This window comes from Hirundo rustica, chromosome 9 (genome assembly GCF_015227805.2).
Source record: "Hirundo rustica isolate bHirRus1 chromosome 9, bHirRus1.pri.v3, whole genome shotgun sequence".
NCBI classification, from domain to species: domain Eukaryota; kingdom Metazoa; phylum Chordata; class Aves; order Passeriformes; family Hirundinidae; genus Hirundo; species Hirundo rustica.
In genome coordinates, this window is record NC_053458.1 from 26,404,860 (window position 1) to 26,432,816 (window position 27,957).

General features: G+C 40.2%; 1 long non-coding RNA gene across 1 annotated transcript; it reads left to right on the forward strand.

Moving 5' to 3' along the window:
* Window positions 1-2,544: 2,544 nt before the first annotated feature.
* LOC131378601 (uncharacterized) lies at window positions 2,545-27,572 on the forward strand. Its single transcript, XR_009208128.1, has 3 exons — window positions 2,545-4,585; window positions 25,990-26,123; window positions 26,516-27,572. It is a non-coding gene; the product is annotated as an uncharacterized LOC131378601 (long non-coding RNA).
* The last annotated feature ends 385 nt before the right edge of the window (window positions 27,573-27,957 follow it).

The following is a 27,957-nucleotide window of genomic DNA, read 5'->3' on the forward strand; positions in this document are numbered from 1 at the left end:
TAGCTGATGGGAAGCACAGAATAAAAGCTTCAGGCTTCCTCTTTGCTTGAGAGCAAACAGGCTTTCACTTTTGTTTTAGTGAACTGCCTTATCTCAGCCTATGGGTTGTTTTCCATTTTATTTTCTCTCCGCTGTCCAGCTGGAAGGGAGAGTAGGCAGAGCAGCTTAGTAGGCACTTTGCATTAACAGAGATATGATTCACTTGAATAAAATTATGCTCACTGAGGTTTTCCTCACTTGCAGAGGAGATTATTATTCCCAACATTTCATGTACAGGAAATGAACCACTACTGTAGATTTTTTTTTTTTTTTTCCCCCAAAAAATCAAAGAAATAAAATGTTTGCTTATTCACTTGCCCTGTCCTTTGGCAGCAGGGGACAAACTTAAAGGCTGAGAGGTTTTTTTCAGGTTCTTTCTGTCATTGAAACACCAATCTTCCTTGGCAGAATAACCTTTTTGAAGAAGTGCTATTTCTCTACTGCTTTCAGAAGGTATTAATTGCAAGACCTGTAAGCTGAACTCAGTAGACACAGCCAGACACGTCTAGGAGAGATACAATAGCGCCTGAGATGTGGAGGCATGAACTTCTCCAGGGCCTGCCAACTAACTGACCCCTGCTCTTGAAAGATTTAAGGTTATTCTGTTGAATCTTCACAGCTGCTGCCATCTGTGCCAGGTAGGGTGCTGGGAGGTTCTCTGCTTGCACTGCAAATACACACAGCAGCCTGAAGGAGTATCTCTGTCTGAGAAAGAGCGGAGGGATTTCATGGCTGTCCTGTGACAGGCTTTGTTTATAGCTGTTAATTCTAAAGGCACAAGATGACGACTGCCATCGCACAGGGGGACAGGTAAAATCAAGTGACTTTAATGTGTACCCAGCCTTGACATTAAAAACTGAAAAGGTCAACAAAAAATGAATTGTCTTCAAATCCATGGGACAATGACAACAGCAACATGCTGCAATACATTACTGACCCTATTGCTATTTTTTTCAGTTCTGGCATATCTTGGCCATATTTTGATGACCAATAGCCAAGTAGGCAAAAAAATACAGGTTTGCCATTTTTAAAATATCCTCTGATGCATTCAGGTATTTCTTCTTGCTAAGTGGACTTTAGGAAATCACAACAGCCTCTGTTAATTTCAAGATAAATTTGTAGAGAGAAAGGTGAAGGAGGAGATGCATTTTAAATCTTGTAGAAGTGTTGTGGTGGAGATTCCTGTGCATCGAATACCTGTTTTCCTTGAGAAAAATTCATTCAGCTACTGTAGTATCCCAGTAGGAGAAGGGCTGTCCTATGAAAGTAGTATAATCCATATTTCCAGGTGTTGATACGATGGACATAGAATGGAGAGCCTCCCTGCCACAAGCACTGACTTCACAAGCAGTGTGAGAATCACTGATCTCCGCAGATTTGTAGAGGAATTGAGGTGTAATCATAGAGTGCTTGTGTTTAAATAAAGTAGTCATGCATCTTCTGCTGGGTTTTAGCCCCACCTGACCTTAGTGTTGGCACACAGAAAAAAATCCTACCTGTTGGTGCTGTGTTATTTCTGTGTAGTCAGAAAGGAGTCCCTTCCAGACTAGGTACTAACACAAAAAAGTCTCTTCCTGTAGAGTTTGGATCTGAAATGCATTTGAATTAATGGTGCAAGGCACCATTAATTTCAGGAAAAATAATTAAATTAATAGAAGACCCCTCAATGCATTTCCTGTGGCACATATAAAAGAACAAGACCCACATTCAGAAAAAAAGTGTTTAGAAGGGTGATGGAGCCAGGTGAGGTTCAGCTAATGCTTTGCAGTGTCAAGGAATTGCACAATAGAAAAGTAGAGTTCTACAAATTGCTGTGCTGTGAAGAAAAACTTGTAGAGAATGTGATTTGCATTTAGAAAACAGATTATTTTACAGATATTTGTTCCATGTGATAGTCATTCCCTGAATAACATCTGCTGCATTATCTCAATAAATCTGGTTATTTCCCACAGAAATGAGCTGAGCAAAAGATCTGTAGTAAGTTTTGAAGATAACCTTTGTTATTATGTGTCATTAACTCATAAGAATCAAACTACATGGCCACTAATGACATTGAACAAGAACAATACAGCTTCTTGCACATTCTGTTCCTTGCATTTGCAGTCTCTAGCCTGCACTTAAATTGCAGAAGTTCCACAAGCATTTCTCATTTGCCCAGGATATGGAGAGAATGAGATAGAGAAAGCATGAAGAATTTGTAGGGATGAACTCCATTTACTTAATTTCCAACTCAAAACATAACAATATGAAAGATAAGTGACATATGAATAAAACTGTGTCTCCTTTTTTGCTTCTCACAGTTCTTGTCCTGCAGCAGCCGGGGTTGAGTCCTTATGGCACACAACAGGTATGTGTCATGTCAGCAGCGGCCATCAGAGTTTGACACTCCTACTGCCTCCCACCTGCGGGGAGGGGGGGCAGGGGTGAGAGCAGGAAGAAAGATAAAAGCTTCTCTCCCCAGTCACAAAGGAAAGGAGGCAGTAAAAAAAAAAAAAAAACAAACCTCTTCCATAATTTCTTTTATTACTTTCTCCATTTGTCAGAGCAGCAGAGCACAAGGCCCACATGGATTTTGTGAAGCAGTCTGGCTTGTAAGCATACATTTAAAACTTCAGCAGACAAGGATGGCTTCGTGCATTTAGCACGTGTTTTCCTGAATCACATGCCAGAAGGAGTTTATACTTTTGAAGCGTTGCAAAACGCCTTTACCAGAAAGCCATACTTCAGCTGCATTTCTTCAAATGAAATTGGAGAGAAAGTAAATGCAATCTCAGAACCTGGTTCAAAAAAGACTTATGCTCAATTTCGAGTTAGCTGTCTTGATTTTGCTCAACCCTAGAAATAACAATTACTTTTTGGCATAACTCTGACACAGCAGAACACTGTCTTGTTTCTATCTGGATGTTAAGGAACCAGACATCCATTCTCTTGCTTGGTTTGTTTTTCAGATAAAGACATGAAAAGTAACACTCCCAAAATGTATTAACCTGGGATAATCTCAATATCCCCATTAGTGCACTTTAAATGACAGAGTGAAAAAACAAAACAAAACAAAACCCTACAGAATAACAACAAAACCCCGAGGAAACACTGAACACTGTTTGGAGTCTCTAGAGGAAATGGAAGGTCATCTCAACCTGGAAGGTTTTGGGCAATTAATTGCCAGTATATAATTGGCATTATGTATATATTATATTGTGAGCATATATATGTTGGCAATTGCTCTTTTTAGACAATTGGGCACTATTAGAGTCTGAGTTTGGAGCTAGGAAATGGAATGTGTAATAATTCAAACATAGTTGGTATGGTTTCACCAGTCTACATCCTATAACTGAACCTTAGAGTTAGTGCTCCAATCATTTTCTCCTCTTAAGAGATAACCACAGTGTGATTCTTTTTCCAAATTCAATAGTCAGCACTATCATGTTTTTAATGCAAAGACTTGCATAAATAGAAAAAAAACATAAAAAATTGCTGTTGCAAGTAAATGAAGAAAACATTTGCAGATTCTTTGGTTGGTGAATTAGTAAAAAACCACTATTTTTTCTGTATAATTAAAATAAGAAAACCAAAGGCAAGGATATTCATTTTGTTCTACAACAAGGAAAAAAAGTAGTCTCAGAACATAATTCTCCTTTCACCACAGGAGGAAAAAAGATCAGTGAAGTATATAAATCCCCTCTACTGCCATACCTTCAAAACAATTCACTAACAAAAGTAGACATCACCAGCTTTTCAAAGTAGCCATTGCTCATAGACTGACATGAGACTGATAGTGGGAGGTGGTCAGGGATTTCCTTGGTGTCAGCTGAGGGTTTTGGTTTAGTTTTGTTGTTATTGTTTTGGGGCGGTTTCTTACAGTCATTAAACTCTTTTTGTCTCAATCCATGAGTTTTTCTCACTTTTGCCTTTCCTGTTCTCCTCTCCCATCCTTCTTTGGGGTGGAGAGGAGGAGTGAAGAAGCAGCTGGCTGAGCTGTAAACCGAGTTAGTTAAATCTCCAGAGGCTCCAGGACCAGGTTTGGAGATGGGGAGTTGTTTTGCCTTAGCATTTGTGTAGATTTTGGCACAGAATTTTCTTGTCTGCAAAACGCTGCACCTCCATGCAGCTTTCCTTGTTCACTTATCTCAATGCCTGTTAAATAAATAGTTTTCCATGTTCCTTATATATGTAGTAAAACATAGAAAATAGGAACAAACCCTTTAGAAGGTGGGAGCACATTCTCACACAAGAAGTACTAATATTATTAATCTGAGATTTGCTGCAGTGTTTCATTCTCTGAGCAGCTGTCAATCACCACCATATTTCTCTACTTGGTGAGATCTGGTTTTTCGTGTTCGTCTTTTCCTTTGGTCATTTATTTCCTTGACAACTGAGCACAGTTTGTCTATCTCCTGCTACTCCGCCTGTGGCTGAACACACACAAAAATCAGCCTTTCACAGAACCAGGGAGGCTCAGCTGTGCTCATGTGCTGCAGTTTTGCCGAGAAGTCTGTGTGGAGCCAGTGAACTGGGGAGGCGTCGGCAGAGCAGCTGCAGGAGAAGGGTAAGAGCATTTATCAATATTTAACGATTCCAGTGAAGCTTAATTGTAAAGTTATGCAGGTGGAGGTTTATTTGGGAAGCTAAAAAGCCTTCATCACTTTAGCAAGGGGCTGTGGAGCCCCAAGCCTGAGCTGTGCAGTGTGGATGTTGCAGTGCAGCACACAGCTTGCTCTGGATGACCACAGGTTCACTGCCCACTTGGGCACACAATTTATAAGGATCACTGGAGGGTCCTAACACTGCCTTAATCCTCCACCACACTGCCTGCTGTTGTATCTTACACTTGCCTGTTATGCTCTGGCCCTACTGAGGCAAGAATTTTTTTGGTTAAGAAGCTCTGGCTCATTATAAGCTTGCTCCCATGGCTCCTGCAGAGCCCCAGTGCTGCCTTGTAGCATCATGAGGGCACAGCAGGAGAGGAGATCCTGTTAGTCCATGGAATGCCATCACACAGTGATCACTTCTACCCACACAGTCACCTGCCTGCAACTAAGACATCATTTTATGTTCTCTATTAAAAAGAAATCTTTAAAAAGCATGAAAATCCAAGATGACATGGAAATAAGCATTTTTCACAATGTTGGCAAAAAAGATTGTAAAATTGTTCCTGATTTGATTGCAAGTTAGAAGTAATTTGAAATACATGTTTTTGTTTGAAACATTAGCTAATAGTCTCAGTTGCCAATGAATATTTGAGTTTCTGAATATTTCTTTTATAGAACCACATTGGGTAGACAGACACAAGTTGCTGAATCAGATCCTCTGAACTGAGCCTTGCAGATTGCTGAATTAAGCCTGATAACCAAAAATTTAACTCTAGGTTGGAAAAAAAAAAAAATCCTTCTTTTCATGCTCATGGTCTATTGACCAATTTCTGTCAGATTTTACCAGGTATTTCACTGCCATCTTAAAATCAACTTCAATTGTAAATACATTCAAGGATTTCATTTTAATTGTACTTAAGATAAACCTCCTATTAAACTGGAAAAGAGAAAAAAATAAAAATAAAAACACAACCAAGACTCAAATCTTCCACTTCTTCCAAGCTGAAGAATTCTTAAAATAAATAAATCCCCTTCATTTCTAGAAACTATGAAAAAATGATCTTAGCAATATGGACTGACATAACTATTTCTATAGAAATACAAGATATATGTCTTCAAGACTTTTTTTTTGTATTTCATTCATATTTGCATGTAGATGGTCTTGTTCTTCCAAGTACCACATGCAACAGTTAATAAAAAAGTGTTAAATTGTCCTGGTTTCAGCTGGGATGGAGTTAATTTTCTTCTTAGTAACTGGTACAGTGCTTTCTTTTGATTTTAGAATGAGAACAATGTGAATCCCACACTGAGGGTTTGGTTGCTGCTCAGCAACCCTTACCCTAAATTAAGGGTTTTCCTTATATTATTATTTAGTTTAGTTCAGTTATTAAAATGTTCTTATCTCAACCCATGGGTTTTACCTCTCTCCAACTCTTCTCCCTGTGCCACCGGAGGGGTTGGGGAGTGAGTGAGCAGCTGAGTGATTCTTAGTTGCTGGCTGAGGCTAAACCACAACACTGATAAATAAAGCAATGTTTTATGCTTGTCACAGGTAATTGTGGTGCACTTTACAGTGGATTAGTCAACTTCTCTTCCTGTAGGGCTGCAAAGCTGGCAAGTGGCAAAAAACTCTTCTGCATAGCCTGCCAGTAAGCCTTACTGTTTATAACAGTACTGGGAGTGTTTCCATTTGCAAATCAGCAATTGGATCAATGAAGTAATTTTAAGTTATGTTGTTTCTGAACATGCTTATTGCACAGTGATTACTGCATCATCACCTGCAACATCTTGCAGTGCTGGAAAATGAAAATCATTACCCTAACAAGTTTTCTACAGGTTTTTTCATTCAGGTTAGCTGAAGGACATGCAGATTGATTCTGCTAGCTTCTCCATGAAAATCCACTTCTACATTCATAATTCTTCTCATCCTACTCAAATATGGTCCACTTCAAAGATTCGTCTCCCAAAACACTTCACCATAATGACTGATGTCTCTGAGCAGCATTAAACACAGTCCTATTTGATGACAGAAAACTTTTCCTGGAGACAAGCATTCCCTTTTCTCAACAAATATTAAACTTAATCTGTAAGTAGCTTGAGAAAAAATTCTCTAAAATATCTTTTGGCAATCCATCATCATAAAGGTAAGATCTCTACCTACATTCACAATGACCTAACCCCTCAGCACTGCAGCTTGTAGTGATTATACACAAACCACACAGAAATTGCTCCATGTGCCTCCTGTCACAGAAATAATTTATACCAGTGGTGAGCTGACTTTGGCCAACTGCCAGATGTTCACCCTGCCACTTCCACTCTCAGAATTACAGAATAGCCTGACTAGGAAGGGAGCCTCCATGATCATCCAGTCCAACTTTTGGCCCTGCACAGACACCCCAACAATCCCACCCTGTGCATCCCTGGGAGCGTTGCCCAAATGCTCCTGGAGCTCTGGAAGCCCTGAGGCCGTGCCCATTCCCTGGGGAGCCTGGGCAGTGCCAGCACCCTCTGGGAGAAGAACCTTTCCATGATCTCCAGCCTGACCCTGCCCTGGCACAGCTCCAGCCATTCCCAGGGTGCTGTCAGTGTCACAGAGAGCAGAGATTGGAGCTGCATTGGTACTGCCCCTCAAAAGGGACATCCCCTCAACAGGACAGGTAACAGATTTGTTACAGCAGCCTTCTTGTTTATGTTTATTGTGTTCTTTACTAAATGTTTTCTCAATGCACCGTGTATGTAAGTATCTTATACTGACAGAAAGGGTTTCTCCATGTTTATCTGCTTTGTTCTTTCAAGTGTTGGACTGATATAATATAATATCCAAGCTATATGAAAAGTTTTAGGGAAAAAAATTAGTGAGGCAAATAGTCAAAAATTTTGCTCTTTACACTTCTTTTGTTTGGGCTTGGGGTTTTTTGTTGGTTTGAGTGTTCTTTTTTACACTGATAAGCTCAAACATGAGTTAGAAAGCAGCCTCTCTGGAACATACTTTGGTCTTTTAGAATCTCCATTTAAATGATATTCCAGATAATGATATGACTGGCGATTATTAGCATGTCTTCTTTATATGTCGTTTTGGATCCATCAGGTGTCTCATTTGCATGCCCAGGTCTTTGATCTTTCATGACTGCATGACCCACAACTTTTACCTAAAGTTTCCTTGGACTCCCAGCTTTGGCTAGACAGTGCTATTATATTGAGCTCTTCTAATTCAGAATACCTGATACTGTCAGAGGCCAATGTTACAGACTGTGACAATGACATAAAATAATAGCATGATATTCAGCAGGTATGCAAGCTAATGGGCTATGCCAGGAAAACATGTATGAAGAGATCCCCAGAAGTGTTTGTGGTGGCTTCCTGGACTGTAGGAAATAAGGCTGATAGGATTTGCACTCACCTGGCTCAGACCTGGGTCAATAATATCCATATTCCTTCTGACAGGGTTTAGCAAAATTGTTCCCTCTGCATGGGGAGCGGGTGAAGGAGAGCAGGCAGGGAGCAGCAGGCGGGGAACATTGGCTGTCAGGAGCCTGAGACTCCAGAAAACAAGCAAGGAACAGACCACAATGACAGGAGTTATCATGATGCTCATCATTTAAGTTTCACTCCCTGTATTTTTGTTGGGTTGTTTTGTTTGTTGGGGTTTTTTTGTTTGGTTGGTTTTGTTTTTTTAATAAATGTCTTTTCCAAATTATTTTCCTTCTTTTTAATCAGCAATGTTGTCTTTCTAAATGCAGAGATATTTTCTGGAAGCTACAGAAATATTTTAAGCACTTCATTTCTCATCTTCATCCAAGAAAGGATTTTACCCTTGGGGAGTCACATATACGCCTTCTGTACCCATATCCTTCAATCTTTTGGTTTTGTTGGACAGTTTCCCAGCCCAGGGTTTAGAACACCTAATGGAGCCTACACCTTACTTTGCATTGGACTTCAAAAGGGTGTTGTTTGTAACATAATTTTCAAGCCAGTTGGTTGGATAATTTTCAATTCTAAAGGCTTTTTCCCCCCCTCTTCTCTTCATAGGCATAACTTGACAAATACAACCTATAAGTAATCCTGTAGTTTTTCCTGTGTTACACTGTAAGGACCATCTGCCAACTTTGAATTAGCTTAAGATAATTTTCTCCATGGTTCTTGACCAAGTGTTTTTGCCATGAGATCCATCCTGATTAGATGCTTTAGGAGGAAATGGGGCATCAAAGTAGAAGCTGAGGTTTGTTGTGGTGAGCGAGTTTCACAGGAAATATGTATAAAATAAGAGAAGTAAATGAGCCACAAACAATAATAGTTTCATTGCAATGGGTGTCTTGTCTCATCTTCAGCAAAGGTGTAACTACTCAGAAACCTTCTGATCTGATATATTTATGCTGTTTTTCCAAACCAGTTATATGCCCGTTAACATCCATTTCAACAGAGTAAGAACACAACAAATTCTTTTATCTTATAGTTCTTCAAAGGAAAATTTAGAAACATAAGAGGTACAGATTCTCCTTGGCACTACAGTTATATTTATGACACACACCACTATGTATGACGCCCCCCACTCTCCTTTCATGGTGGCTGCTTTAGCATTAATAGGGTCTCTTCATGGTAAAAAGCTCCAATATATTTGTGTCATGACCTTACAGTGGAGAAAAAGAACACAGCTACTACCAGGGAGACCTTTTAAATCAGTACAAAGTCACATAAACTCACATCTCTGCCACCAACTGTTCCATAGGAAAGACAGCTCTTTATTTGTTTTAAAACACCAACTTATTAAAAAATTATAGAGCGTCCAAATTGTCATGAAATCCAAATTTTAATGAAGGGTTTGGTAAGGAACACAGGAAAAGAGATTCTCTATCAGATGTTAACTTTAAGGTCATGCAGTAATTGTTAAAGGGTTTGAAAATTAATGTATAGCACATACATACTGAAGGAATTGCAGAAAAAGAAAAGAAAAAGGAATTGGAAAAACATAGCAATCAAACTCACTATATCTGTAATCTGTGTACTTACATGCACTATTTTATGCATTCAGCTACCTCAAAAAATTAAGAGATTGTTGCAGAAATTTGTCATTTCAGCTGACAGATCCAGCAGCTTGTAAAATTCATCCATGATGAAGAAAGAAAACAAGAGAGCCACAGTTAAAAATAGAAAGCCTTTGAAATAAATGTCTTATCTCCATCGTCAGCAAAAATACTTGAAGGGTGGTTTTTCTGTTGTGGTTGTTTTTTGGTTTGGTTTTTTGTTTTTTTTTTTTTTGTGTTTTTTTTTTTTTTTTTTTTTTTTTTTTTGCTGACCACAGGTTGATAAAATTGTAGTGGATAAAATCCTGCATTGGTATTGTATCAGAATAATTGATTTTGTCAGAAGTAGATGGATTAAAGCAACTAAGCACCTGGCCCACTTTAGGCACTGAAATTAAAATCTTGAAAAACACACTAAATTTAAATTCACCAAAATGTTTAGATTAGCACATGATCACTGTGCTGAGCACCGTAGGAAGGAGGAATCACTTCTGGTAGGAAAGTTATACACTGAAACTAAACAAACCTAATTACCTGCTGGTCGCCCAAGGTATACTATTTTTAGAATTACTAGCAAAAAAAAACCCAAAAAAAGCCAAAAACTATTATTAGTGAAAGTCTCAGGCGGACTCAAAGACTGGGACCAAATCTTTCACTGCAGTCATCAGAATATTCCCAGGAAATGTGTGAGGTGGCAATTGCACATTGTTCATCCCCCCTTCCCAAAACCTTGAAGAAGACCAAAGCTGCCAGCCTTGGGATACAGAGGAACTTTGGGAGGGTAGGCCTAGGGCTAAAGAAAACGGGAGGTACGAGAATGTCCTTATTTGTATAACAATTTTCACTGTATTACTAATGAGGCTTTTTTGTAGCAAGCACAAAACTTGAGCTATTGCACAGTTCAAAGATTAATGTGACTAAACCCAGAAGTCAGTGCCGGGTCTTTACGTGTGCAACAGTTTTTTGACAAGATTTCATGAGAGTTTGGCAAATTGTGGGGTTGTACCTTTTACTGTTACCATGCCAAATAAGCAACGCTATGCTTAACACCACAGGATTAACCTCTTGCTTTCAGGTGAAGTGCCTTCTAATTACAACTGTGGCCATCTTCCCACATTTACGACAGTGCTTCACATTCTGAAATGCAGCAGCCTTTCAGAATGGCCCATGAGAGCACTGTGGTTGTACGGCAGAATAAATAAGAGCTACCTGCCCACCGTTTTTATTAAAACAGCATTTTTACAGCAGTGGCTGAGAGCACTACATCTTGCAGTAGTGCTGCTGTAATGCTCGAGGTCACTTCTGCAGAACAGTCGCATTTTTATAAGTTGATGGAAAGATTAGGTGTCAAATTTAATAAACCCTTTGGCTCTTTTTCTATTATTCTATGCCATGGATCCTATCTCTGCTTGGAAGTAGCATATGTTTTTCATTTGGTGGTGGCAATAATTCAAATATATAAACCACCACCTATCATTTAATATAATTTCCATTGGCTGGTAGGTTTAAAGCTAACCTGTATTGATGAATTTTTTGCATATGTAATACAGAGAGATTAGGGCAAAAAACCTATTAGTAAAGTATAGTGAAAGCTGCATTTGGATGAACAAAAGTTTCATTTCTTCTGCTCGGGAAGATTCTAAAAATTGGGTATGACTGCACATTTAAATAAAACAATTCAATTATTCTTACTAATAATGAAAAGTAGTTCTTAAGCTGACTAGCCAGAGCCTGTACAGGGTCTCTGAGAGCAATTTCTTTCCTTGGCTTGTGCAAGCCAAGATTTGGTTACATTCAAGTTGAGCTCCACAGGAGCTCTGTGTCATTGATGGTGATGCTGGCTCCTATATAATGTTTATTTATTCAAGACTAAAATACCTTACTGGGCATATACTGTCTCTGACTACACTACCAGGGAGAATTATCTGGGAGATGTTTCTGTGTGACTTTATGATCAGAGATTAATTAATTATTTGGCAGCTGGAGAGTCACCAGGACTGTATGAAATTATATAAAAACATTTCTTTAATATTTGGAAGAAAACATGATAACACACTGAAAAACTCTCCAGAAGAAGTCACACTTCAGCCTAGCAGGGTGCAGGTACTGCTCTGAACCTTTCAGCAGAGCCATATTTCAGGACTAAAACACTGCAGCAGGCCTAGAGACAGGACAAATATCCCAAGGATAGGAAACCAGTGGAAAATTGAAAGATAATATTCTCCAGGTCAAACATTAAAACAGTGGTGAGGGTCTGAACAGCTGATTGGAAGAAAATATGGCAGGAAAACGTCTAGTGGGAGGACAAAGCACAAGTGAAAATGCTTCAGTCTCTTAAGCATCTCTAAAATTGTTTGGAAAATAAGGTAGAATAAGAGGAAAGTTTACAGTTCTTGCTAAATAATTGTTTGTTAGAATTGAAAATATCAACTTTCTACATTTCAAAATTTCCAGGATAAATATGACCTGCTCAGAGATGTGATTATGCTCACCCTTTGGGGTTCCTGTCTTTATCTTCAGTGACCCCTTTCACTCTCCTCAGATTCTTTTAAGGAATCAAAGGAAGTTAATCAGTTTCTCATTAAATGAAAGAGACAAAGTTGTTGTTTTTTTGTTTTTTTTTTTTTTCCTGGCAAAACATTGAATAATACATTGAGCTTATAAAAATCTCTGCAGCATAAGAGCTGAGCAAGGTCAGAAGACACTTGACAGCAAAAATGCTTCCGCCCTTATTACTTATAATGATGTAGTATTTCACATACAGCCTTTTTACTCCCGTTACATGTTCCATCCACTGAGCTAAAACTTAATTTAAACTGGCCCATCCAACACCATTGCCTACAGTTTCACAGACTTGATCCTAGATATGGTGAAATTCTCCTACACTTTATAAAACAAAAGAATAAAACTGTTATAATGGAGTGCTAGTGGAGCTCATGTGGGGTAATGAGGTTCTACATGGATGTTTTGCAAACAAGACTTTCACTGTGACCTGACAGCTCACCAATTCACTTGCTGTTCCTAAATGGTTTGTTTTGTTCCGTTGGAACTCAAGTGGAAATGAAGATTTCTGCTGGTGCTGGAGGTACTTTGGCAAGGGACATACAAATCAGTCAGCTGCAATTCAAGCAGCAAGATTCACTTGTTTCCCCTTTTTTTTGGCTTGATCTGCTTCCTGCCTACCCCTTTAGTCAGAGGAACAAGCACATGGGTTTGGGTCCCGGAAGTTTGGAAATGTTTTAGGAACAAAGATAACAATTCTGCCATGGCCATGGCGGCTGGTCACAGGTCTTAAACACAGGATTCAAGGAGTTAAAGATCAGAGTTTACCTTGCATTGATTGTTATCTAAATGCATGGTTTATTTCTAGGTAAGAAATACGTTTTGAGGAGGGGGACACAGATATTGTGACAGCTTCTGGGTATAGAAATTTAACATTAAACCATCCAGGACACTGGGTGCTCACACAGACAATCCAGAGGGGCTGCTTTTTCCAGAAAATCCTGCCCACTCCTTTTTGGGTAAATATATTTGGTAAATATATAATGGACTTCTGGTCTCTGGCACTACTTGGTCTAATGAGCTTCTTTGAGCTATATTATTCTGTGTTTTATATCACTGGATATGGAATTAATTCCCAACCATCTCTAGACGTTTGAATTCCAAGGCATCAGCTGGAGTGACCCGTATTTCCCTGAATGAAAAAAAGAGAGGGGGAGGAAGAATGGGAAGATGACTGAAATGCAGAAACAGCTCCAAGGAAACAACTATCCTGCAGAGCATCCCTATGCCATGATCCTAAATTCCAGTGTGATTCAATGGGGTGTGGTTATTGCCCCTGAAAGAAAAAATGGAGATGGAGACCAGAACGACATTATGCAAATTTTACAGCCCAAATAAAAATGTTAACCTACAAAACTAAGCAATAACAAGACCTGGGATTGATTGAGGATGATACATCAGCTATGTGCACAATGTCTGGTAGCAGCAAGGAAGTAAATAACATTTTGGCATCTATTATGTCTCTGGAAGTGAGATATATCAATGCAAAGGTAGATACTCACATACAGAGCAAAAGTCCCATTTGCCTTTTTTTTTTTTTTTTTTTTTTTGGTACGTTACATGAAGATTATGAGAAGCTGGAAAAGATTAAAAAAGGGTTCTTAGACTAGAAGTGGAAACAGGGAAATACCTCATAAGGAATGAGAAACCAGGCTCTGCAAGTATCCACAAAGGAAACTGAGACCTTGGATAAAAAAATAAGATCAAAAACACCCTAAAAAAGAAAGACAGAAGCCAGGGTAAGGTAAGGTATTTAACACAATCGCAGCTACTTGAAAAACAAAGATATAATAGTTTAAATTATGATATAAGTCAGCAACTTGAAGTAATTTGGATGGAATTAGTACATAGATGAGTAGCTGTTGCATGCTGCAGAGTAAAAAATGTTGTGCATCAACTCAAAGGAGCACTTAGCTACTGAACATAGGCAGGTTGTGCCATAAAAGAACTTTAGGGAGTAAATAATTTTATCATCCCATCTTGCAGATAACCTATCCATGCTAACCAGTTCAAGAAGTGTTCTCTGCAATGGATTTGATTTAGCTTTGGTGATGCAGAAAATATACTTGATAAAATCTGCAGTTCAGCATCTGTCCCCTGCTGGGCACCAGGGCTGGAGCGGTTCTGCAGGTGGGGTCTCATCTGAGCGGGGAAGAATCTCCCTTTTCCTTCTCACCACACTGAGGGGTCAGCCCCAGATACAATTTTGGCTTTCTGGATTGTGAGTTTGCAATGCTGACTCATGTCCAGCCTTTCATCCACTGTGGAAAATCAAGGCACAGAAAATTCCCAAAACTTTGTGCCTACAGGCCCAGACATAGAAACCAATACAGGGTTTGATCTAAGGCTTTGGAAGAGGCTTACAGATTTAGAGACCAGAATCAAGAATGTGGATTTGTAGTTTAAGCAGAAACACATCAAGCTAGATAGCAGAAAGTTTTAAAGTTTAAAAGTTTAGCTATAGAAGTAGTTATAAAGGTAGTGAGGATTTATTAGGTGTAGTAATGTAGGTTTCTGTGGTGTTATGCAATTGGTTAAGAAAATCTGCACCGTGGAAAAACATGTGAAACCAAACAATTAATGATTGGTGTAAAGACACTAACTACATTTGTGGCTGTAGTTTTGATGCCTTGGGAAGGCTGATCTGAAACAGAGACTGGACAGAGCTAGAGAATAAAGCAGATACTTATTGAAAGGACTTTAGGATCCACCTTGGGTAGGACAAGAGCCTGGCCAGAGCTACACCCAAGGTGGACTTTAAATGGTCACAAAATGGATGCCCAGTCATAAGGTCTCACACTTTTATAAGTTTTGGTCCATTTGCATATTGGGGTTTAATTGTCCAATTACAGCCCCAGGTTGTAAGGTCTCATCCTTCTTGTTCCTCCCTTCAGTCCACCATTGTCTGTGGTTTGGGGCCTGAAAGCTGCCCTTGGTGTTCAGCAGGAAAAGGGTTTGTTTTGTCTCCCAACTCTGTGAAGAGAGATCACCAGCACTTAATGTGAGGTTCAGAAGTACACCTCTAGGGAACACAGAATCTGAAAATATGAAAGATAAAATTTAAGACATTAGTCTATTGGCTAATAAATCTATATAAGGCATTGTAGCTAGAGAAACCACGGCCTCTGACTTCTGATGTGAAGACGTTTTCACCCTCTCATGAGACGGATGAAGAGCAATAAATTGTCTCTCAGTGGTCCCATCTCTCCCTTATCCCCATAATCCACAGCATCCCAAAGTCTCTTTCCCTAGGGCTGATCCACCTGCTCATCCCCCTCACAGGGTGGGACCCCCCTGCAAAACACAACCTCAGCAGTGGAGGAAGCTGCAAATGTTTAATCTACAACAGCCGATCCTGGCACCAGGGGGTCTTGTCACCTGACTTCACTTTTCATTGGTAAATTGGTATTCTCTGGACTTGTCCTGACATCTTGAACGTAAATTGTTATCTTCTGTTTTTTGTGAAGTTTTGGGTTATCCCTTCTTCTAGTATGTGAGTTTGAAATACCTAAATGCAGGCACAGTTCACAGATGACAGCTTAAGTGGCGGGGGCACTGGGAAGCCCCTGGACTCAAGATGCTGCCCATGCAAGTGGAAAAAGAAAAGTTGGATCTCTTACTAGATTTATAGAATAACTGCACCATTTATGTGGGTGGGGGGAAGAATTGAAGGAAAATGTGGAATACCCAAAGTGGTTCTGTCTGACAGCTTGCCTTTACAAAGGCATTGTGGGGGAATGACAAGTTGAGATTTTAAAATGAAAGCTGTGATTAAACATTTTAGGCAATATAACTATATTAAAAAAAAATAAATTTGAGTTCGTACCTTGTCAGACCAGGTCTCCTGGGATTTTAACATCCCTGCACAGAATGCAAGAATTGATTTTATTTTCACATATTAAATTTGGTCTCATGTCGATAGTGTTATATTTCCTAACAGAAAACAAATGTGATTAGAATCAGCAACAAAAAATCAACATCTGCAACAAAAATGAAATGTGTACCATAAGACCATAAAGCAGTCTTTTAATAAGTGAGATCCATTTATGTATCAATAGATGTTAATATATGCTAATAGGGTGAGGGAGAGACACAGACTATGAATTCTCATGATTTGCATTACTCTTCGATCAAAATAGGACTCTCAGACTATGCGTGTAAATTTTCTCTTCACTTTAAAAGCAGAATTATGTTTCTACCTAAATCAATAGAAAATAATGTTTCCCTGCCAAAGCTGTAGTGACCATCTCCAGATAAATATCCAAGCTTGGAAAATCTTCCATCTGTATTCCCATTCAGCATTCAGTCTGATTAGTGTCAGGCTGAAAGACTGAATTAAATAAAAGAGGATCCCCTGCCATTCAGTAGGCTTGGTTTTAAATAGGCAGTTCCACTTTAAGCATTTCATTTATCAAGCAATGACAACTGGAGGGTAAGAAGAGGTGAAGTTGAGAACAGTTGCCCACTTTTGTAACCTTACTATCAATTAACTTACTGCAAAAAAATTAATGGATCAAATTTTTGGGCTTAGCCCTTTCTGAGGGGGAGGAAGAGGTTGGTGAAGGAAAAAAATGTTCACCAACTCCTTCAAGAACAAAAAGGAAACAAGTTCAGGAAAGTTTTCGGGATGGCTCAGAAGAAAATGTAATTAAGTCCTTGCAGGCAAAACTTCAGTGAAACCACAAAATTTGGGACTAAATTCGATTATATGAATCTTAGGTTAACTTTCATCAGTACTAATAAATCTGAGGTAAGGCACTCTGATACCCAAGAAGTGCTGTTTGTTGCAGTGTTTTACAATATATATATAGCACTTTTCTGGAATTTTAATAAAAATCAAACAAAAAATTTATTTAGAAAATATGTTTTAACATCCTGTGTCTTTTCCTGTTTACTTTCCTGAGTTGAAAAGCATAGTTAAACAGAATTAAAATGGAAAAAAAAAGAATACAGTTATTCTTTAATCTTTACTGAAAATAATTTAGAGGGGGTTGGGTTTGTCCTTGTAGGACCTATACGTTTGAAACTAGAAAGAAAAACACAATCATTCCATCAGTGACAGAAAATAAATATAGAACATTACAGGAAAAATAATTAGATTTCATGATGACCAAACAATATTTAACATTCTTCCTGAATTAAAAAAAAAAAAAAGCTAAAGAATATATGAAAATTCTGTGTAGTAGAAAATAATGACTTATTTTTACTTGTTATCTGCAAGTTTTGCAGAAAAATACAGTTGCAGCTAGAGATCTATTTCTATGTCCATTTAAATTAATTCACGGACACTCAGACAATGCTATGACTGTTCAACTCATACTGATTTCATCAGGATTAAAGCTCCTTCATTTATTACATAAACAAGACGCAGAAAATGTGATCATTTCTGGACTTGGATCAGCTCTTAAAGCCAAAATCATTGGCAGTCTTTATAATAGCTTCCACGGGCTTTGCATCAAAAAACCCAAAACAGACCCTAAGGGCCTGTTAATCTTGGACAGCATTACCTTTTGTGACCCTACAAACCTCCCAGACACTGCCATCAGTGAAGGAGGTTTCTCCTGTTCACATACTTGGTGTGGAACATGAAGCTTCTGGACAGCAAAGGTGAAGAGTTCAACCGAGAAACTAAGTATTTTGGCTTCTTTGACAACCTTGGCCATCAGAATTAAAAAAACACAGAATTGCTAAAGCACTTGTTCTCAGATGTGAGACAATGGTGCAAAACAAATAACATGCACATCGCAAAATTCATCAATTCAGACATGTTGTATAATTTAAGGTGTAGTTGGGCATAAGCCTGAGTCACTTTTCAGATGGTAATAGCATTTACCCCTGGTTATGCACAGATGCAATTTGCATCTTGTTGCTAGAAGTTTGCAGGAGAGTGAAAGGTCTCCCAGTCTATTCTGTTCATCTAGGGGAACTTCTGGACTGCTTTGGGAAAGAAACAGGATGAGCTGGAAGCCACCCTGCAGTTGGAAAACTATAGTCTGATCACTCTGATCACTATCACTGAGACCTTGGATGGGGTCCTGCTTCCAATGGCCATAAACTGCTCTGGAGGGAGGGAAGGAAGGAATCGTGAAGGGAGTTGCCCTCTGAGTAAAAAAATAAATTGGATTGATTGCACAAAGCCATCCTGGAGAAGCAGCAATGCAGAGGTTGAGAGTTCATGGGTAAAGAGCAGAGACCAAGCCAACACAAAAGTTGTGGCTGATGCTTCCTTCAGGTCATCCAAACACAGGGCGATGAAGAGTTCCCACTGCAACTGCAGGAGGCATCACACTCACAGTCCCTGATCCTAGCAGGATATTTCACCCACCCCAACATCTGCCAGAACTGGGAGGCACCAAGGTGAAAGCAGTCATGAAGACTCCTGGAGTGCATCAAGGGTAATCCAGAGGATTCAGAAACCCAAGTGAAGGAGGTGCCTTACTGGATCTGTCTTGCATTTACTCAGAGGAACTTATTGAAGTGGAAGCTGACTATATCCTCAGCTGCAGGGATATGTCCTGGTGCAATTTATGGTGTTGAGGGCTATAGCCTGGGAGATCAAGACCCCAAACCCCAGATAAGTGAATTTTCGGTTAAAAAAAACTGATGGATGGCATTTCCTGGGAAGTTCTCCTGTAGGATGGAGCTGGACAGAGCTGACAGCCCTTTGAAACATTTTTCTCACAGCACAAACCTCTTGATTGCCATGTGCAAGTGACCAAGAAAGAAAGGCAGAAAACCAGCATGACTGTGTAAGGACCACCTGGTTGCACTGAGTCACAAGAGGGGAATGTGTAGGTAGTAGAAGCAGGGACAAAAATCCTGGAAAGTATACACAAATATGGTCCAAGAGTGTAAGGAAGGGATCAGGAAAAGTAGAGCATGTTTGCATCTAAGTTTGACAAAGAATGTGAATAATAATTAAAAATAATAATGTCTTCTACTAGGGAGTTGGGCAGAAAAGGAAGATTTACAAAGATGTACCCCTGCCTTGCACCCGCAATAACCAACACAGGAGGTCTGGTGACAATTGGCACGGAGAAGGTTGAGGTACTCAACCACAATTCTAGCCTCAGTTTTAAATGGTGATTCCTCTCCTCACACTTCTCAAATCCCTTAAAGTCAAGTCAGAAACTAGGGGGAAGAAATCTCTCCCATCATAAGTGAAGATAAGTTTGAGCTCATCTGAGGAACATGAGCACAGACAAATCTGTGGGGCTCAATTATGTGCATCACTGGGTCCTGGGAGAAGTGGAAGATGTAATTTCTACGCAGTTCTCTCTATCATATTTGAAAAGTCCTGGGCTGGTTCTGGTCTGGACAGGGTCAATTTTTTGCCAGGAGGGGAACAGCAAAGACCCTGAAGTTACAGGAATTCACATTGTTGCCACGTGTGGGGGAAAGGGACTCTCTCCCCGGGTGTACGGATTCCTCCTGGTGGAGAAAGCAGGGCTGAGGGAGCCATCTGGTATTGTCTGTTTTCAGGGAGTTCTTCTGTATGAATCATTTCTTTTACCATTTGTCATCATTATTGTTGCTCTTAGCATTCCTTTTCTTATCTCATCCCTGTTTTCAGCACCTTGTTCTCATCTCAGCCCACAATCTTCACTTTTTTTCCCTCCAGTTGTTCTCTCCAGCTGGCAGGTAACTTGTTCGGAGAATCCTGGAGAAGGCACTGAATTGGGGACCACCATTCTTACTCATGGACATCTCAACTCTTGTATGAGGTCTGCAGTTACAGGAAAAAGGGAAACAGCAGCGTTTGTCTCTTTTGCTGCCTTATATTGAGAGATTTTTAATTTTATTTTGATATGAAGCTTCGGTTTTCTGGTGTGTTTCTTTGTAGAAGTGGACTGTGGTAAAATAATTACCTACACTTTCTAAATTCCTGCATAAAGAAATTCCAAGTGCAGTCTCTTCAGGGTGCAGGTTTTAGACAACACAAAATAAATGTGTAGATTTAGAAATGAGAAAATGTTTTTTGAAGTTGTTTGAAGTCTACTGTCTTAGCAAAGTTATGGAGGAAGAAAAACATGACTCTATGAATGTACATGCAGTAGTTTTGACAGACAAAACGTAATTTTTATACAACTTTCAGGATTGAATCCTTCTCTGGATACTGATACTATGAGATAGTCAGAGAAGGAACAGAAAAATAATCTGTGTACAAGACAGCACAAAATTTCAGTAGAAGATCTAGCATCTCTAGAGGTCCAGGTCTTAGCTGAGATTAATTCAGAAATCTTTACATTTTCAGTTGCTCTCAGTATGTCAGACAGCATATACTACATCTGAATAAAGCTGCAGCTACTGCTTTCTTTGTTCTTTTAAGCATGTTATATTTTTATAGAGCAGCAGCACAAGGCAGAGTACTGAAGGAGAGGATGATACAGATACCAGAGGTTATCATTTGCACGCACTGTAGTAAAAGATCTAGTCCTAAAGGGCAATATTAAGCCCTGCCAGTGGTACTGGTGACCTAATTACCCATGAATGCCATTCAAATGCAGCAATATCAAATTACGTTTTCTCTTATGTACTGATAGGCCTGGGAATGCTGGAAACAAATATCTTTAAGGCTTGATTCCAATGTCTTATATTTGCTCTGCAAGCTGTTAAACTCTATTAGTTTTCTTTGAGTGAAGAGGCATATAAAAAGACACATGTAGCAGATTTGTTGTTTGTTGACACATTGTAAAAGAATATTATACTGTTTTTTACTTCCCCCAAGAAGATTTAGAGAGTCACTGACATTAGTAAACAAATAAAGGAGAGCCATAGAGATTCTTCATAGTTTTCTTCTCTAGAACTTGTACAGAAGAAAAATAATTATCATTGAAATTTCTTTGCAAAATTTTATAGGTTGTGATTTGTTTCTCTTACAGATAAAAGTGGCTGTGAGGAAATGAATATGTTGACTTTATAAGTTCTTTTTTAGGCTATTATCTTTTCCATTTGTGAGAACTTTGGTTCTCTCTTTTCATTTATTGCATTATGAGGTCCTCATTTCTCGCACCTTCTCTGTTAAGGTTTATAAGAATTCTCAGATTTCTGTGTGGGCTAAAGGCCTTTTTCTTCGTGTGAATGTTTTGAATTAATAGTTTTTGCTTTTCTGTGGCACCTAATTTCCTGAGTTTCTTTTTATGAAGATTTAAGGTAACTACAAGGATGGGGGAAGGGTCTGGAGGGGAAGACCTCTAGGGAGGGGCTGAGGGCACTTGGTCTGTTCAGCGTGGAGAAGAGATTGATGTCAGACCTGACTGAGCTTTTCAATATCCTCATGAGGGGACGAGGAGGGGGAGACAATGATCTCTTCTCTGTCATGACCACATGGCAGGACCAAAAGGAACATCTGGAGCTATGTCAGTGGAGGGTCTAGGCTGGAGATCAGGAGAAGGTTCTTCCCCCAGAGGGTGATGGGCACTGCCCAGGCTCCCCAGGAAATGGACATGGCCCCAGGGCTGCCAGAGCTCTGGAAGGGTTTGGACAATGCTCTCAGGTATACACAGGGTGGGATTGTTGGGGTGTCTGTGCAGGGCCAGGAGTTCAACTGAATGATCCTTTTGGGTCTCTTCCCACTCAGGCTATTTTGTGATTCTGTGATGTTATGATTCTGTGATTCTAGGGTTTTATGATACAAATTCATACTGCTACAGAGATAACTACTTTTCTAACCACTGTTAAAAAGAAGACCTGCCTCCCTTGAAGGGATGAAAACATGGACACATCAGGCTCAGCTCAAAGATGAGGTGGTCAGCAATACATCAGTATATGTTCTCTGGGTTTCCCAGCTGCCATCCCATGCATGTACTCTGCTGCTGAGGGCTGCTGGGGTGGGGCAGCCCATGGAACAGCAGCCCATGAGAGGGACCTTCAAGCACAAGGCTGGAAGGTCTCGCTGTCTGTTGTGTCTTTCACACAACAAAGGCTGGAAAGGCCTGCAGTGTCTCATCTGAGCCCACCTCCCTGCTCCAGCAGAGCCATCCCAGAGCACAGGGCACAGGAGAGTGTCTGGATGGTTCTGTAATATCCCCAGTGAAGAAGACATCACCCCATACCTGGTCCCTTTCAGTGCTCAGTCATTGCGCTGGAAAGTTCTTCCTCTTGTCCAGGCAAAACTTCCTGGGAATTAGTTCCTTCCTGTTCCTCTTGTTGTACCATTGCTGGGCCCCGTGGAGCAGAGCCTGGTCCATCCTCTTGACAATGACACCAAAGACCCTCAGCTCTCCCTCCTGCTTTTAGTGTGTGCACCTTTGATCTCTCTTGTGCTTCAGCAGACTTGTCAATTAATGGATTCTGTGGGGAAGGTGACGCTGAGTGAAGCATCTCAGAGCTGAGTGGTTTGAGGGATGTGTGAATGCTTGCAAATTTATTTCTCAGGTTGCTCAGTATAATGGGCTGTAACTTAGTGCAGGTATGGTATCAAAGTCTGTTTCTCTTGAACAAAGTGAGAATGAAATCTGGGAGACTAATGGAACATAAAATGCTTGTTTATATCCCTGACAGAGCTGTCTGTGTTGTTTTCTATGTCTGATGCACATGCAGATATACATTACCCATCTGACTTGCTCCATCTGGGGCAGGCATTTGCTGTTCCATGCAAGCAAGCCATAAGGAAATAAAGAGCTTTTAGTCCTGTATTAGTATGCTTTCCATTCTTTGCTTTCTACTTCAGCAAGAAGGAAACAGGAACAACCTCCTCTTAGAGCCTCAGCACATTCCCTGGACTGGTCTTTGCACATTTGTACTTGGACTAAGTACAGGGCAGGTGGCTGATGAAAACAATTAAAACAAAACAAAACAAAAAAACTGTTCTGAGCTGAAATTTGGGTTAAAAACTCTTTATTTCATTTGAAATTAAAATTTCATCTGTTTTTTTCTTGGAGGGGAAAAACATGATATTTCAGAACAGTTTATATTTTCAAACTTTTACAGGCCTCTTCACAGTTAAGAGCCTTGAAACATTTTTCATGAACTTCGCAATGTAACTTTATGTAATTCCATAAAGAAGTCCAGAATTGCTTGTTTTTCTTTTGTAGCATTTTTTTTTTATAGCATGATAATTGAGCAAAGGAGACACCTTATTTTGGAAACAACCACGAATCATGGTTTTTTTTTTTTTTTTTCTCACAATATGACTGAATCTACTGATAATGCTCTACAAATTTACACATTACCCAAAAAATAATGAAGTCTGTGCCATTTTTCTCAGTGGCATCTCTTAATGAGACTGCTTTAAAATAGGCAGAAATGCCATCTGCTGCTACTCACAAGCATCCCCCTCTCTCTCACCCCTGGGTAAAAGGGACTCATGATGAAACACCAGCATCTGTGTTTGTAGCAAAACAGTAAATGTGGGTTTTATTTACTAAACCAGTTAAGTGTAGCCCACTGGTTGGATTTGCCTTTGTTAGGAATTTATCCACACACATGTGGATCCTCCTCTGCTTCTATTAGCATCCAATTTGCTGACAAGAGTTTACAATGTACATAATAACATAAATGGAAAGACTCTCCCATGTTACTACCAGGCTCTCCTGCAGAGAAATTGTTTTTATATGACATGTGTAGATGAAAAAAAAAAAAAAATTAACCCAACAGAGGTCCTTTATAGTCTTCTGTGAAGGCATCTAAGAACCAAAGGGAATGGTTGGTACAGAAAAAAAAGAAAAATTAACAGTACACACAGCAGACTTGATTCTACCACAGTACTTCCATCAGCTCCAAAGGAAGAGGAATATAACTTTATATTTTCTCTTCAGCAAGTTACTCAAGTCTTGTAAAGACTTTACTTAGCCATTTTCCTAAGTGCACCATGGTAAACTCAAAACACATCTCTAATAAGGAAAACCAGTTATCACACAAATCTAGGGGAAAATCCAACTAGCCAGCTAAACTGATTTCAATGAGATATTCATGGAATCAATCTTGCAATGAGAGAATGACAACATCCAGTAGCTAAACGCAGCTGCTCAGCTCCTCTCTTGCTGCTGGTTCTGTTTTATTCATGGGAACTCCTACACCTGCTGCCATCTCATCTGTTATCTCTCTGGAGTCTCTTCTCAGAGCACAGGCACAAAATCCCAGCCTTACTGGCAGATGAAGTGTTTGCCTACATCTTGTACAGTAATCACCCAGTTAGGTAAGTTCGTGTCTTCTGCTGCCTTTTCATCGCCAAAAGAGATCATCACAGACTGTTCAGAGTTGCTGGATGAACTCACAGATAAAAGTTGTATTCCCTTTTCCTTAGTTAAAATTTCTCTTCTGAAAAATGAGCTTTCCAGTACCATAAACAGTGAAAAATTATATCAGTTTTACTTTGGTTTGGTCAGACAATAGTGTTAAGAGTTTGGTAAAAGGACAAGTGGTTCACCTGTGAGGACTTGTTTTTCACTAGCAAATTAATTGATTTTGTAACTGAAAAGCAGAATGTATGTTTTGTTGCATGCATGAAAATTTCATAGATCAACCAGATACCACAAGAAATAGCAAAATTGCTGATAAAGAACTAGATTGAGTTAAACAATTTAGACAATTGAGTTTAGACAATTTAGACAGTTTAAAGACACAGCAGTATTTATCTAGGCCTAAGTTCAGAAGAAATTTTGAGAAGGCACCTTGATGAAGATGAAGATGCCACCTGCACCTGTTTACTCTTCCATCTCTCTGTTAAGGGAACACGGTGGTCCTTGATCACTCACTTACATACAGACAAAAGTAAGGACAAGGAAACAGAAGGGGACGTAGCAATACTGAGAGCCAGGAAAGAGTAACACAATGAAACTGATCTTGGAAAATGTTAAGTTATTACAGCTCAAGAAGAATTATTTCAAAAGTTCAGAGATTCACTGTTGATATGAGAGAAAAGTATAACTCATAAAAGGCAACAAATAAAACCTGCATCAGTAAGGCAGAATGCCAGATGAAAGAAAAATGGTGAATAGGGTTTCTGAGCTGCATTTGTTAAAGTCATGTCATGATATATATGCAGAAATAATGCCAGGTTGTACCAGGGTTGCACAACCCACCCGCAACATCATATTTGACTTTATGGCTGTAAGAGGGTGCCAGAAATAACAAGATACACCACACAAATAAAGTGAAGTTGATTGAGCTCTACCAGTCTAAGAACTCTAAACTCTCTTCATTCAGGTGAATAACATTTTGAAAAGTTGTTGTCATCCACTTTTGTGAAGTTAAAAAAGTCATTGATAAAATCTCTACTGTTGTAGTGCATTAATTGGGATAATATTGTATTTCATTTTTGTATTGGGTTTTGTAATGGTTTCTTCTGTACCACCCTGTTCCCCTGGAAAATGTATCACGACGTTTGTCCCTGCTGGGCTCTGCCCGTCCTCCCACACTGGAATGTAACCCAACTCTGTTCCACTCCCACCTTGTCCCTCATTGTGTAGTGGCTTGTCCCTGCCTCTAGCCCCTTCCCCCTGGGTAAAAGCCCTGGGACGGCCTGGGGATCTCTCTTTTGCACTGGAACGGGCATGGGGACCGGACTGAGCTCCGGACTCGGTGGGGGCAGGACCCCAGAATAAAGCCAGGTTTCCCTCCCCAGACAAAGAGCAGACTCTTTCCTTTTGCCATCGATGGACACCTGCTCTCTCTAAAGAAAAAAGGTTTGCCTCCCTGGGATCTTTGAGACTCTGAAGGAAGATTCCTTCTGAAGGGGTTTCTCTCTCAAGCTAGCCAAGGCTAAAATGGAGCACGGGCTCCGAGGGGGAGAGAGAGCCACTTCACTCTACCTTTTCCTTATGTCTCTTTTTCAGTTTTTAGTAATCTGCATGGCCTTTTGAGTTGGACTGACCTTGGCTGGATATCTGGTGCCCACCAAGACACTTTATCATTCCCCTTTCTCAATGTCACAGTGGAGAAAAACTATGATTAAAGACTGGTGGGGAAGGTAAGAACAAAAATATCCCTCACACATCCCCAGCATGGACAAGATAGACAGCTCTGGGGAATTCATTTATTATCAAATTACAATGGAGTAGGATAATGAAAAATAACAGCAAACTTAAACCAAAGTTTTTCCTACTCTTCCTTCTTCCTGAGCTCAGCTTTGCTTCCGACTTATATAGCTCCTAAACCTGAGCAGCACAGGGGACAGGAGCAGGGGCTGTGGTCTGTGCATCCCATGTTCTTTCTGCTGCTCCGTCGTCAGCACGTACTTCCCCTGCTCCAGCCTGGGGTCGCACCCATGGGAGAAAATCCTTCATGAATTCCTCCAGACTGAGTTCTTCCCAGGGGCTGCAGCTCTTCACAAATTGCTCTAGCAATGGGTCCCTTCCACAGGGTCGATCCTTCAGGAGAAGGCTGCTCCAGCCTTGGTCACTAGGCCTGCCAGAAGACTTGTTCCACTTCAGCCTGCTCTCCAGATGACAGCTGTGAAGGTTCTAAGGATAGGTGGGAATCAACAACATCTTCCACTCAGGTGTGCCCAGCAGTAGGTTCATCTCAGAGCTGCCTGGAACTGACTGTGTTGAACACGAGGGAGCTTCTTGCATTTTCTCACACAAGCCACCCCTAAGAGCCCCTCTGTATCAAAGCCTTGCCACAAAAACCCAGTACACCTCCAGGGAATGGGACTTGGATAACTCATGGAGTGTGAATACAGCAGTGTGTGGCCAGAACACCCAAAATTTTCTCCTCTGAGAGGTTTCTTGCCCAAACACTGATAGTTATGATCAAAAGCAAATTAAAAATAACAAGGTTTCCTTACAGCGATGATTAGCCACATTAAGATCTATCCAGAGCATGATCAAGAGACTTTGGATGAAGGAAGGAGTCAGCTTGAAAAGGCACAAAATTAAGGATGGGAAGTATATGATGCAGGGATTGAGAGGAAAGTAGCACACAGCCGTAAGTCTGGGCTTGATACCCCAGGAGTCACCTTTCCAACAGCCCTCCCAGGCCAGTGTTCATGCCTCACAAACCATCCCTGCCAGACTGGGAAGGATGCAGGGCCCCAACCAGCCTGTGCAGCTGTGGCTTGGTGGGGTGTGAGGAGCAGCAGGAGGACACCCAAAGCTGTTTGACCAGCAGCTCCCACAGAGGGTGTGCAAAGAGGGGAACCCTCAGAGCCAGGAGAGGGGATGTGTGATGGCAGCACGCACGGAGTGGGGGTGGATCAGCTGGAGTGTGTGAACAGTGCCACGTGGGGGTGCGTACTTAGAAAATTTTGCAAAAAAGGTTAAAGGGTTCTTGAAATTTATGAAGTTTTATTAACAGCTGTTGAGTGTGTAGTGATGCCATTCAGGTGCCATATTGCCGTTACTGATTATAAATGTACAGCTCCGGGATTGCCATTTTATTACCTGTTGTTCGAATAAAAATCCATAAACAATTTTGATCCTGACTTGAGTTAAAATACATAGCCAGAGCAGTCTTTTCTTGTGTCATTCCATAAGTCTCATGTCATGTCTGCCTGTGTTGCTGGTCACCAATTCCATGCTGGTAGCATTCCAGAAAGCTCAGTGAGGGATCATTCTCCTTATTTCTTGCCACTTCTGATTTTATACATACATTACTCCTGTCTCTGATTTAATTTCTTCATTGTGAAGGAGTGGTGACAATACACCTAAATTCCCCAGAATTGGTTTGAAGAATTTACCACTGAACTACTGCCTGTTGGAAAGAAGTATTTCAAAAATCCACACTTTCTTTTTCTCCCAGTGCAGAAAGTGAGCTTGATCAGACTCTTCTGCAGGTCAGAAGTGGCCCTGTTCTTTCTGTCA